The sequence below is a fragment of the Argiope bruennichi genome, chromosome 1 (genome assembly GCF_947563725.1).
Source record: "Argiope bruennichi chromosome 1, qqArgBrue1.1, whole genome shotgun sequence".
Lineage (NCBI taxonomy): Eukaryota > Metazoa > Arthropoda > Arachnida > Araneae > Araneidae > Argiope > Argiope bruennichi.
In genome coordinates, this window is record NC_079151.1 from 27,763,626 (window position 1) to 27,776,737 (window position 13,112).

A 13,112-nucleotide genomic window follows, 5' to 3' on the forward strand; every position below is an offset into this window, starting at 1 on the left:
TTAACCCTGAACAATGTTAAAGCATCTATGTAATAAGGAAATCCTTCAACGATTTGATATTTTTCATAGAACTTTATGTAAACATAGTTTATGCTTTTATAAAACATAATTTTGCAGATGCACGCCGAAAAGAAGAAACTGGAAATTTTAACTTCGATTTATTTCACCAGTAGTAGTATTGGTAGTCTTAATTTGTACAAGGGCGAAGCGATGATCAAATTGACGTCTGTTTTCATCGCGATATGACAGATATTCGCAAAGTGACAGAAATTTTTCCCTTCAGTGATTTTACTATAAGATTCTGATTGGGATTCTTTGCCACGGAAAGAGAATCTTAGGTATTTTTAAAAGAGTGTCGTAATAATTAGGGGGTTTTATTTTTTCACTCAGAGCGTAAGGAACTGCTAACGTCATCAGTTTTCTAGAGCGCGTGTTAAAAATAATTAAATGAAAAGTGAGAATTGGATCAGTAAATAAGAGAACATTTTAGCACGAAGTTAATATAGTCTAAATTAAGATAAAAATTATGAATTTAATTAGGATTTAAATTAGATTAAGAGATATCATTACATACATATCATACATTACATATTCTATTATGTTCTAGAAAACATTGCATTGTAACAAAATGATCATTGTTACTTTGCATTTAAATTGGAAGATAATGAGCACATGTATACTTCTATAATAAAATAGTACCCGAAACGGGGACTTAAAGCAAAAAGTATCAATTTATTGGTAAACATTTATTGCATCTTCAACTATGAAAAGACTTATTATCATTTTGTAAAGCTCCATTAGTTATTTCTCCATAGTTTTTGCTGTTTTCGGCATTTTTCATTTAAGAACTTATTCAATAATGTCGATCTTTAAGTACTAATTCTTTAATCTAATCGGCATATTGATAATGAAACGTAGTGGACGATCTTCCAAAGTATGATTCATTTATAACGAATTCTCAACTTCTCTGAAACATTTTATTCCATTCGAACACTCTTATTTTTGATAAGTAGTTGCCTTTAAAAGTTTATCGCGATATTTCGAATATTTTTGATGAGAGAATTGTTTTGCGCAAACAAATTTTAATACACATTCTTTACTCAGTTACATTCGCCATTTTGATACATCGGCTTAAAAATAAACCGGTTAAAATTCGTGTTTCATTAAAAACAAATTTTTAATATATTCAAGACTATTGCCAGACGTTTATAGAAATCGTAAAAGAGTTTGATGTAAATTTGAAGTACATATCTACAATAGATACATTTTAAATGAAGCATTCCGGATACTTTTTGATCACAGCAGTATATCTCGCTTCTTTTTTTTCTATAAGCCTAATCTGAAAAATCTTCATCCCCACGGCTGATTTCATTGGACCTTGTGCAAGGTATCATTTTCCGCCTTTAATTATACCTCATTTCAGGATCTCACCTTCTTTGTGACCTTCGGTCTGTGCATCTGTTACACCTGCTTAATTTAGTCATTTGATTGTCACGCTAAAATATTAAAGATATGTGTAATGAAGAAACTCTTTGATTTTATAATTGATTCCGGTTATCAAGTCTGAAGGTTGTTAAAACTCAAGAGAGCCATCGTTTATTTTCCATATGTATAGGCATCAAACTATTAACTTAGAAAGTAGATGTAATTTACGAATATAAATACTTTTTTTATTTTTTCATAGTTAAAATTTTGAAATAATCAAAGAAGTAATTAAAATATAAGAAATATCTAAGTCTTTTTATATCATATTTCGACTTCAGAAGTGTTTTTCCTTTTAATGTAACATTAACTTCAAAATGTCTGCTTAAAAATATATTTTTTTTCTATGTGATAAGGCCTGAGAATTTTAGGATTTTTAAAGAACGAAGAATTTCTATTTTTTAAGCGATTGCAAAAAGTTATAAATCTGCTTATTGTTGCTTAAAATTAATTTTATATGCATAATACAATTACTGAATTGCAAAATGTTTTCTTTTTGTCGTCACAGATATAAATTTTTGAAATAATTTTTTTTAATCATCCTTTACGCATTTTTTATCCATTTCTTATTTCAGTTCTGCAGTATAAAAGCAGTTATTTTCTGCTAATAATACAAATTTTTATTTCCCTTGAAGATGGTGATTGGCATGGCACTTAGATTGCGTTAATCTGCTAGAAATTGAAGTATGGGCTTTTTTTTACAATAAAATTTTTGAAATTAAAATGATAGCCAAATGTTTTTATTGGATAATTTGTATATACTCGAATAAATTCTATATTCTTTTGAATCACAAAAGAATCAAGTATTGCAGATTTTAACTGTTTATCGGAATCAAATTTAATTTTGTCTCTTTTTAAAGCTACATGAGGATTATTTTGGAATGAATCTTGGCATTTTGAACCCTGAGGATAATGATGACACCTTAACCAACACTCCACTCCTTCAACTCCCACGCCAAATCAATGTGAAGTACAAAATGAGCTCTTTAACTTCGGATTTACCGGATTTGCAACAAGTTTACATGCATGATGGATAGTTGAATCGTAATTGAAATCTGCAATTATCCGACCTCCATCAAAGATCTGCTTCGTATATGGACTTAATGCACATTAAATGTAATTGTGATCAAGCAGTTATAGGGTATGTAAAAAGTCGGGTTCATTTTATCAAATACTGTTATTGCCATTTATCTGTGTCTCAAATATAACTAAAATCAAAATATAAAAAACAACAAAAACGTATCATTGACCGGATAGTAATATTTTAATATCCAATCGCAATCATATATCGAATAACCTATTTTAATATTTCAATCACCTTTTGATTACTTTTATCTATAGACAAATAAACTTTATGGAATTTATTTAGCATCATTCATTTTCAGTTTCAATTTGATACATTTCTGAATAAAAGGATTAGTAATATTTAGAGTCAACGGATACAAAAATAAATCTTCAGTCTTCTTGGAATCTTGCACAACCTCATGATTAAATTGAATTTAGGTCAGAATTTTTCAAAGTTACCTGATTTAGAAAGAAAAAGGTAATTTAATTTACTTTTTTTTAAAATGAGAGGAGCATTATTCTTTTGTTTTAGCGCTTTAGGAATGATTTGAATTGATTCAAGAAAATTGTTACTAAAACCGGTGACAGAATATTTGAGAGAAAATTTTACAATGATACAATTTATAAAAATAACAAAAGAAGGACTACCAAAACACGTTTTGAGATTTAATTTAAGGCAAAGTGTTACAGTAAAAGATTTAAATGTTCAGTTCAGTTAAATGATCGCATCGTTCAACTTTTTAGAGCAAGATTTGATAATTGAAAGAATCATTGATGCAACTAAACTTACAAGAGATCTTTTGGGTGGAGATAAGTACGTCTGGATTGTATTCGCGTCCTATACTCGGAGCTAACTCTTTGTAGTAACTCATTGCGAATTTAAGAAAAATTGACCGAAATATCTTTTAAATTGCCCCGAATTGATTTAGTTTCTAATGCAAGGTCTTACGTTTAGCATACTTTGTAGCAGGAACAATTCTTTTTGTGAAAATTAAACACCAAATTTATTTATTTTAATGCCAGTCAAAGATAAGAACTGTAATAGGAATTGTATGTCTAAAATGTAATTTTGTATGTCTAGACTATTAAATACGATTTAAAACTTTAAGTAATAATTTCAGTATCAAGTGGAAATATAAGATCGCCATTGTTCAAATACAGGTTGAAAGTGTCGACAAGGTTAATCCGTCGCATCTCTCCTCGAGGGGGCACTGCTTCTGGAACTCTAGTGGATGAGGTAATCAACACTTACTCTAAAGTGACTTGTATGTCTAGACTATTAAATACGATTTAAAACTTTAAGTAATAATTTCAGTATCAAGTGGAAATATAAGATCGCCATTGTTCAAATACAGGTTGAAAGTGTCGACAAGGTTAATCCGTCGCATCTCTCCTCGAGGGGGCACTGCTTCTGGAACTCTAGTGGATGAGGTAATCAACACTTACTCTAAAGTGACTTGTATGTCTAGACTATTAAATACGATTTAAAACTTTAAGTAATAATTTCAGTATCAAGTGGAAATATAAGATCGCCATTGTTCAAATACAGGTTGAAAGTGTCGACAAGGTTAATCCGTCCCATCTCTCCTCGAGGGGGCACTGCTTCTGGAACTCTAGTGGATGAGGTAATCAACACTTACTCTAAAGTGACTTGTATGTCTAGACTATTAAATACGATTTAAAACTTTAAGTAATAATTTCAGTATCAAGTGGAAATATAAGATCGCCATTGTTCAAATACAGGTTGAAAGTGTCGACAAGGTTAATCCGTCGCATCTCTCCTCGAGGGGGCACTGCTTCTGGAACTCTAGTGGATGAGGTAATCAACACTTACTCTAAAGTGACTTGTATGTCTAGACTATTAAATACGATTTAAAACTTTAAGTAATAATTTCAGTATCAAGTGGAAATATAAGATCGCCATTGTTCAAATACAGGTTGAAAGTGTCGACAAGGTTAATCCGTCCCATCTCTCCTCGAGGGGGCACTGCTTCTGGAACTCTAGTGGATGAGGTAATCAACACTTACTCTAAAGTGACTTGTATCTAAAATATATGTAGATTATTGTAATAAATAGAGCCAAAAATTCAAGTAAATTCCATGAGTATAGATATTAAGTCGCTTTATCAAATCAAAAATACTTGGTTTTATGTCCTGATAAAGACCACCCACAGTTTTTGAATCTGAAAATCCATCCTGGTAATTTGTGTTAGCTTTCTTCTTACGTCATATTGTTCGACTAAGATGGCGTTATGAGTCCATAATTAAATCAAAAGTTTGAGAAGTACTGATTAGTCTACTTTACTCAAGCTATTCGATAGTGAGGTTGGCCATTAACTTTAAAATAAATTAAAGCTTTTTTTTTTCTTTGTAATAAGAACATTTATGGCCATTTTTTAAGCATTTTAGAAAATAGTTTTTTTAACATAAACATTTAAAAAGAAATAAAATAAAAGATATTAATTGAAAGAGGAAATTTTTAAACATGCAATTTGATGCAAGATCAATACCAGGAGCCTAAATGGATTTCCAAGCAATCACCGATAAATCTTTAACACCACTAAAAATCAGCAAAGGTTGTATGGTTTTGCAGACACCGATGCAGCGAAGGTAAGGGCGATCGAACATTTGTGAAGCTTCAGGGGTGATTTTTAGCTTTGAATTTGTGGCTAGTTTTATTTTGGTTTTTATTTGCAAATGAGTTCTGCTTGCCGATCACAGTGATACAAGAATAGTAGAGCCAGTTCACAACATAATCCTTATATTTTCTATCAGAAATCCGGACTTATTCTTTGGCAGAATATGACTAAACGGAAATCACATATTTGTTTGAAAATAGCAAGCTTCGGACTAAAATAAATACAAAAAATAAATACAATTTTGTCTTTCCTGTTGTAATATATCTTGGTTGATATTATTGTACCAAACATCTTCGTGAATTCTTTCATTTTTCTTCGATGAATACGAAATAGTTTATTTGAATGTTTAAAAAAAATGAAAAAAGATACTCTCTTAATTTTTATGTCCATAGATACCTTTCTTTTCAAAATCTGTCTTAATACCCTCGTCAGAAAGATATCAAATCAGAATTTTGATCGGAAAGTCGTCTTTAAATATGAATGTTTTAAATTCTTCACTATAATTATCTGGAAAACAGTGCGCTTGTATTTCCACAATTAATTTCAGGTATTTCCTACTCACTTGTAAACGAAGGCTTGATGCAGAAATTTTTGAAAGGAAAATTGAAGGGTGGAATTCTCTTATAGAACCATTCATGAAGATCAACTTCTGATTCGATAGGCATCTCATAGGAGCAGCACAAGACTTCTCTGATCTTTTGGCTGCTGAAATCATGATCAGTGACTCTTAAGTTTCATTAGAAATTGAAGTTTTCTCGTTTGTATTTAATGGTAATATAACTTCAAGTTTTTTTTCTTTACTTATATATTATGAAGAATAGTGCAAAAAATCTTAGCAAGTATTTATTACTATTTGTTATTATCAAATATTAAAAATCTACCAAAGAATTAAAATGCATATATAGTTGGAGATTGATTTTTGCAGACGATTTTTGAGTTATTAGTTTATTTTAAATATTACTTAAAAAAACTCGTGTAATAATAAAAGTTAAAAAATTCTAAATCAATACATTAAAATAGAAATAGCTTCAATCCTACAAATGAAAAAAAAAATTAGAGTATAATTTAAAATCTTCTATCCGTCTTAAATCTTAAATCTGTCATAGATGTCCAAAAAAAGTAACTTCTCTTAACGACTGCCAGACGACACCAGACAGACTAGTAAAGTACCTTGAAAGAATAGTTAGAAATATCTACTAACTCCTTGAATAACATAATGTTAACTCAAAATGGCATACGCCTAAGGCATGCATTAAATTAGAAACTGCAAAAAAAAAAAAAAAAAAAACATGATAAATGAGTTTATTTCCTTCCCCCGCCCTTCTTCCTCTACCACACACGCATACATACGAAACAAGTTTAGGAATGTATGTCGTTACAAAGAAGAAATGTCCAAGAAATCCTTTCAGTGATTGCATAACAAAGCGAAATAAAAGAAGAATTATATTGGGAAAACTCTTGCAAAATTTTAAAGAATAGTTAAAAGTAGAATTATATAAGATATGGAAAATCATCGAGGACAGTAAAACAATGGCATTAAATTTTCAGGCAATGTTTTTGCCATATTTCTGTTAAAACATTTTTCATTTCTATGATACTGCTCTGAATATTTAAAATCCACAAATATTGTAAAATATTACGCTCTGTTTTTGTATTTCATAGATTAATTTTTATCTTATAATTATTTTTAATTTTATACATTAATGTTTTCACCTTATTATATCCAATTAGCTAATAGCAAATTTTCTATTACCGTTAAAATGTGAAATCCGTTATTTCATAGAATAACTAGGTATATCATAAAATAACTAGACAAGTCAGTTAAAGTATATAAAATTATTGAATTCTATGATTTAACTAGGTATTCTATAGAATGATTACTTGATCGTTAAAGTATGAAATACGGCATTTGAAAGTTCTTTAAACTGGTTTTAGCTGCTTCATAGAATTTATGAAGCAACAGTTTTTCTTCCCAGCATGTATATATATTTTTTATAATATTTAAATATAACCATTTCTACAACATATTTTTTTTCCTTTCTGTTTAACTAATGTTAGCAATATGAGCAATAATAAGTTATATCATCTGCTTTTCCTTATTATTTATCAATTCATTAATTCATCCGTAAAAGAGATAAAATATATTTTTCGAGAGATTTTAGATATTTATGGTCAATTAATTTATAAAATAACTTTGAAATTGTTTATTTTTTACTTTAACTGTCTGTCATTAGTTATTTAATAAAATAGCTAGGTAAAGTATGAAATTTTTCATCTATTATATACTTTAACTGCCTTGTCTAATTATTTAATGAAATACCTAGTTATTCTATGAAATAACTGAATTATACACTTACATATATATATTTAATAATAGATTGTTAGAAAGATCTTTCCCGCATTTTCCCACGTTTATGGCTTTCCACGACGGTCGTTTTAGGGGGGGGGGATGAATTGAAACCTGTTCAGAAGAAAATTATCAACCGGTTAAATAAGTAATGACGTGCCCCTTCGAGGACGTTTTCATATTTTTGATAAGTAATATATCATCGCTAAAATGTCAGATCAAGGCTTTTTTATCATAAATTTTAAAAATCATTCCATATAAGTATTTACATCGACTGAATTTGTTTGTTAATTCTTCGAAGCAAACAACTGCAAAAAGGAGAAAAAATTATACAAAAATTCCTCATAGTCGGTTTTTAGAAGACGAAATATACAAAGAGAAAATATTATTAAAAAAAATACCGAGTTTTGTGTTAAGTTTTAGACATATTTCGAGACCGAAAAACATTTTTAGAAACTGTATCTGCCCGTGTGTATTTGAACGCAATTATTTAAAAATGGAACTAGCTAAACGGATGGAATTTGAACGGATTTTCAACTAATACGTTCAATGAATAAAAAATATAAATAAATTTCCTGATTGATGATGATCTTTAGTTTGTTGCTATGTTATTAATTTTAATTTCAACAATAGTAACAATGACTGCTTTGCATTGAATTATCTTCCAGTTCATTTCAAATTTTTATTCTATTTTTCAGATTCTAGATCAGTCATTAATTTCAAGGATTGAAATACCCAATGGTCTGATTAGATTGGTTGACCAATTTGGCTTCCATCCGAATCACGACTTTTAGGTTACACCTTCAACTACATTTTTAAAATTTGCAGAAAAGAAAGAAGATTAATTTATTGAAATCATTTGTTCAAAGTAAGTTTAATAAGTTTAAATAAATAATAAGTTTAATAAGTTCAAATAAATAAGTTTAAAATATTATCTCCATATGAGGAATTCGTACGTAAATGTAACTATGACATGTTTTTTATGCATTAAGAGCAAATAAAATTAGATTAATTGTTAATATTTATTCTTAGACATTTATTCTTGGTCATTGGAAAACTACTCCAACGTTCTAAATTTCTATTAAATTTTGAGCGAAATCCATTCTGAGAAAGTCTATCTATCTGGTTGTCTGAATATAAGTTATCATATTAATTACAAAACTAAGAGAGCTAAGCATCTAAAGTTGTATATATTAACATCTAGGTATCAAATTTGAAACCTAATACGATAGTCGATGAATACTTTCAGCATGATCGCATTTACATGAAGCATGTAAAGGCGATGCCAAAAACGCAGGGGCTAAAATACACTCCTACTCAAAAAATAAGCAACAAATGCAAGACTCGGAATAAAACAAAAATTATTAAATGGATATGTGTGAAAGTTGTACATAGGTTGGTGCGCCATTACTAGACCACATATCAAACGATAAAGCAAAGAGAAACAAAAATACATATATTACAGTCGTCGCGACGCGATAACCCAAATTGGTAAGCAGAATATGAAATGGGAATCCAACACTAGTAACCGTATGGTACCCTCTAATTGAAATGCATGCTTAACAACGGCGAAGCATACTGGTAATAAAGCCGTTGACGCTTGTTTATCGTTAACGCTTGTTGTGGCAGTGATACCCATTCCTGTAATACGGTTAATTGGAGTTCGAAGAGGGTGCCTGGTGGCATACTGCGACATGCAGTCATCTCCCCAACATGTCCCGTACATGCTCTATGGGATTAAGATCTGGTGATCTTGCAGGCCATGCCATCTGTGGAATGGTTTCAATCTTCATATAACTCGGCACCAACCATGCACTATGCGGGCGGGCGTTATTATCCATAAATATTGCGTTAGTACCCATTGCAGCGATAAAAGGGTGCAAAAAAGGATGTAGGATTCCGTAGCGGGTTTCGGTTAGCTGTGACCGAATCCCCAGTGAACACATGAAGCTCTGTTCGGGCGTTCATTGCTATGACTACTCAGACGAGTAAACCAACACCTCTGTAATGGTCTCTTTCAACAGTGTTGGGGCTCGTTAACGTATCTCTGACTCTCGCCATATCCTTGCTCTTCGAGAATCTTTCTGGATGTAAAATCGAGATTCATCCTTAAAGAGCACATTGCTCTAGTATCCAACTGCGAATGTGCATGCGCCCAACGCAACCGCTCTCTGCCATACACTGGGGACAAATGCTCACAAGCGACAGCTCGTAGTGCGAATAGTCCGCCATCATGCAGTCTGCATGACACAGTTTGGCAGCTATGGGTCTTCCTGCAGCAGCTGAGAGCTGCGATGCCAACTGTCGCTTTGTTAGTGGTGTCTTCCAGCTTCTGGTACATTGCAACAGGTAGCGAACGTCTGACGATGTGGTCATTCTCCGGCGTCCAGACCCGTCTTCTACAGGTGTTTTGATCCCTTCTATTATGGTTCCTCAGTCTATGAATGGAAGTACGAGGCATATTTAGCTCTTTGGCAACAATAGGTTGTCTTGCACTAGCTTGCAACATAACGACAGCCCTCTCATCGTGCAAATGGTTTCCTCTATTGATACTTTCCGCATTGACTATCTCGGATTTCACGGATTATTGTTGCTTGCGAACTGAAGTATACATCAGGTAAGACTCTCTTCAAGGTGTTAAGGCGTGACTGCGGGATTTTGTAACTGCATTTTTTTTTTTGTTTGTCCAATTTCGGTTTTAACCGGTAAGAAAAAAAATGTGACCAAATACACATTGATTTTTCTGTTTATTGGGTATTCCCAGCGATTAATCGCCGAAAATGACGCAAAGATTCCATGCTAATAGGCTCTTTCGTAACTACACTCATGTCCATAAATTAAGCATAATTCAGCTTCACGCGGGAATCGAACTCTAAAATACATATATCAACCGTAAAATGACTACACACATCTTCAAAAATCCTATGCAAATTGCAGGAAGCCATCAGATGACACCGATAGTGCGTCACAATGACGAGAGTGTAAGAGACTGATGTATAGGGAATACAGACAAAGAAGTAAAATTATTCGCAAGCGCTTTATAAGCCTTTCAAGTGCAATAACCGCATAGTTATGACACAAAGGACGCATTTGGATGATTTTTTACGTGATAGAATTATCGGCCGTCTGGAATGTGGATGTACCCAGGTGGAAGTATCCGAGGAACTTGGAATAGCCCAGAGTGTCATCTCCAGGCTTTGGCAGCGATTCCTAATGATGGTAATGTGAGTAGACATTACAGCACAGGTCGCCCCCGAGTTACAACGTCGAATGAGAACAGGCATGTGGCAGTTACTGCCAAAGGAAACAGACGGAGAACAGCATCAGACCTGTCTTGTCAGCTCTCTTCAGTCACTGGTACGACAGTTTCAAAGCAGACCGTGTACAGAAGCTTAGGGCAGATTGGTCTATATGCTCGTAGGCCTGTCAGATGTATTCCACTTACTGCAACTCACTGTCGCCTGCGGTTAGTCTGGAGTAGAGAGCATGCATTGGGGACACCGCAACAGTGGGCTTGTGTGATGTTTTCCGACGAGTCCAAGTTTAGTTTGCAGTCTGATTTTTGCTGTACTTTCATACAGAGAGGACCAGGTACCCGTTACCACCAAGAGAACATCACTGAACGACACCGTTACAGTAGTGCAGGATTGCTCGTTTGGGGTGGAATTATTATGGGTTCCAAAACTGACCTGCATGTTCAAATTGGAGCCATGACAGGCAAAATCTATCGGGATGTCATTCTTGAACAACATGTACGTTTGTTTGTAACTTCACAGCTGCCGATTTTCACTGCCAGATATGAAAAGTTTATGGTAACATAAAACAAATGAGAAAATTAACGACATTGTTTAAGAAAAGTCGGGAGAACGTTCACACTGAATCGCGTTTTGGTTGAGCATCTATTACCAAGAAAGATTTGGGGTAGGCAGCGACACTCCAATTCATTCAAATATGAAGCAATTCATATAAATCCCTAAAAATTTTAAGTTTTGTTTAAAATTTATGACGGAGAACTTACAGTATACGAAGCTGCACTATATAAGATTTCCTCAACTGTTCGACGAACAAAAGAAAAGATTTTGTTGTTGTTGTGCAGTCACGGGAGATGAAACGGGGACTCTCCACGTGACTTCTAATTAAAACATGAATGAATGGAGTGGCAACACATCGCAATCAAAATAAAGCAGACATTTTCAAAACACGAATTCATGATCACTGTGTTTTGAGATAGACAGAGCGTTTTGATATCGATTCTTTTTGTCCCTAGGATCAATAATTAAATTGATTTTTACTACGGATTCTAAGAAAACTTCATCGACTTATCCAGAAAAAAATGGCGTGGAATTTTATCATCGATGTAGTACTGCTTTATCGCAATGCAACGACGCAAATTTCAAATCAAAGAAAGATGAAATATTTTGGTTGGGAGATATCTGATCATCCACCACACAGTTCAGATCTTGCACCTTGCGACTGCCATCTTTTCTATCCTTATCTTGCTTTTTCAATCAATCTTTTAAGAATTTTTTCAGAGCGATTTATGCGCGTTTTTTAAAAAAAGAAAATTGTTTTGTATAAGTGGAGAAAACAATTCATTGCCAACAACAATGTATTTAGGTTCTTCGCTTTCAATTACAAAACGAAAGTACCAAAATATTGCAATAAAATGCCATCCTTAGTATCTACATTACTACAGACTTCCCCCTTGATAACTGATTGCAGCGATTAGGGAATTCGTCTCCTCCACCCTTTTTCAATTCTGAGTAACTTCACACTCCAGTTTAGGGAGTTGCAGAACCTCAGGTGACACTAATATCCTTGATCATTGGATAGATTTTTTCAGCATCTCCATCGCAAAATTCTACTCATATTTATATTGAATCTTATTAGATCTTTGTCGACCTCTCTTTGAGCACGACGCATCCTAATTTTACATAAATCCAGATATCTTCGACTTCTATTACTTCAAAATACAATCGATCAATAGATTAAGGAAGCAAAAGAAAAAAAAAAGTTTACTTAAACAAAAACCTGGCCCAAATACCACGAATTCCTTAACTACGAACAGCTTATTGAGGAACATCAGAGATAGCTTGGCAAATATTATATGAAAGGAAACTAAGCCACTTTGAGAGAATTCGGAATGTAGCTCTCCTTTTAACATGATCATAAATATTTGATCTTAGTAAGAAAAATCCTCCGAATTTCAGTATAAAGTGGTGGAGACTTCTAAATGTCTCTACTCTACTGAGAACGTCTTTGCAACAAACAGATACAAATCCGGATAGTTTTCAGGATTTTGAAAGCAAAGTTAAACCACCAATATGTTAATTAAAGGCATAATACCATATTCGCCATCTACAATAACAAAATGAATTCTGTCCTAGCTTAATACTATGACTTTACACTTTCGATTCTGGAAACAGTTACATCTTACATGACCTGGAACGGTCAGATGGTGATCATCAGGATAGAATTTTTTAACTTCATGAAATTGAAAAAGCATCAAGATGCACTCACAAGGTGAAGATGGCCTCTCGGGTGTATTTTTCTAATTTATCTAAAATTCCCTCCCCCCC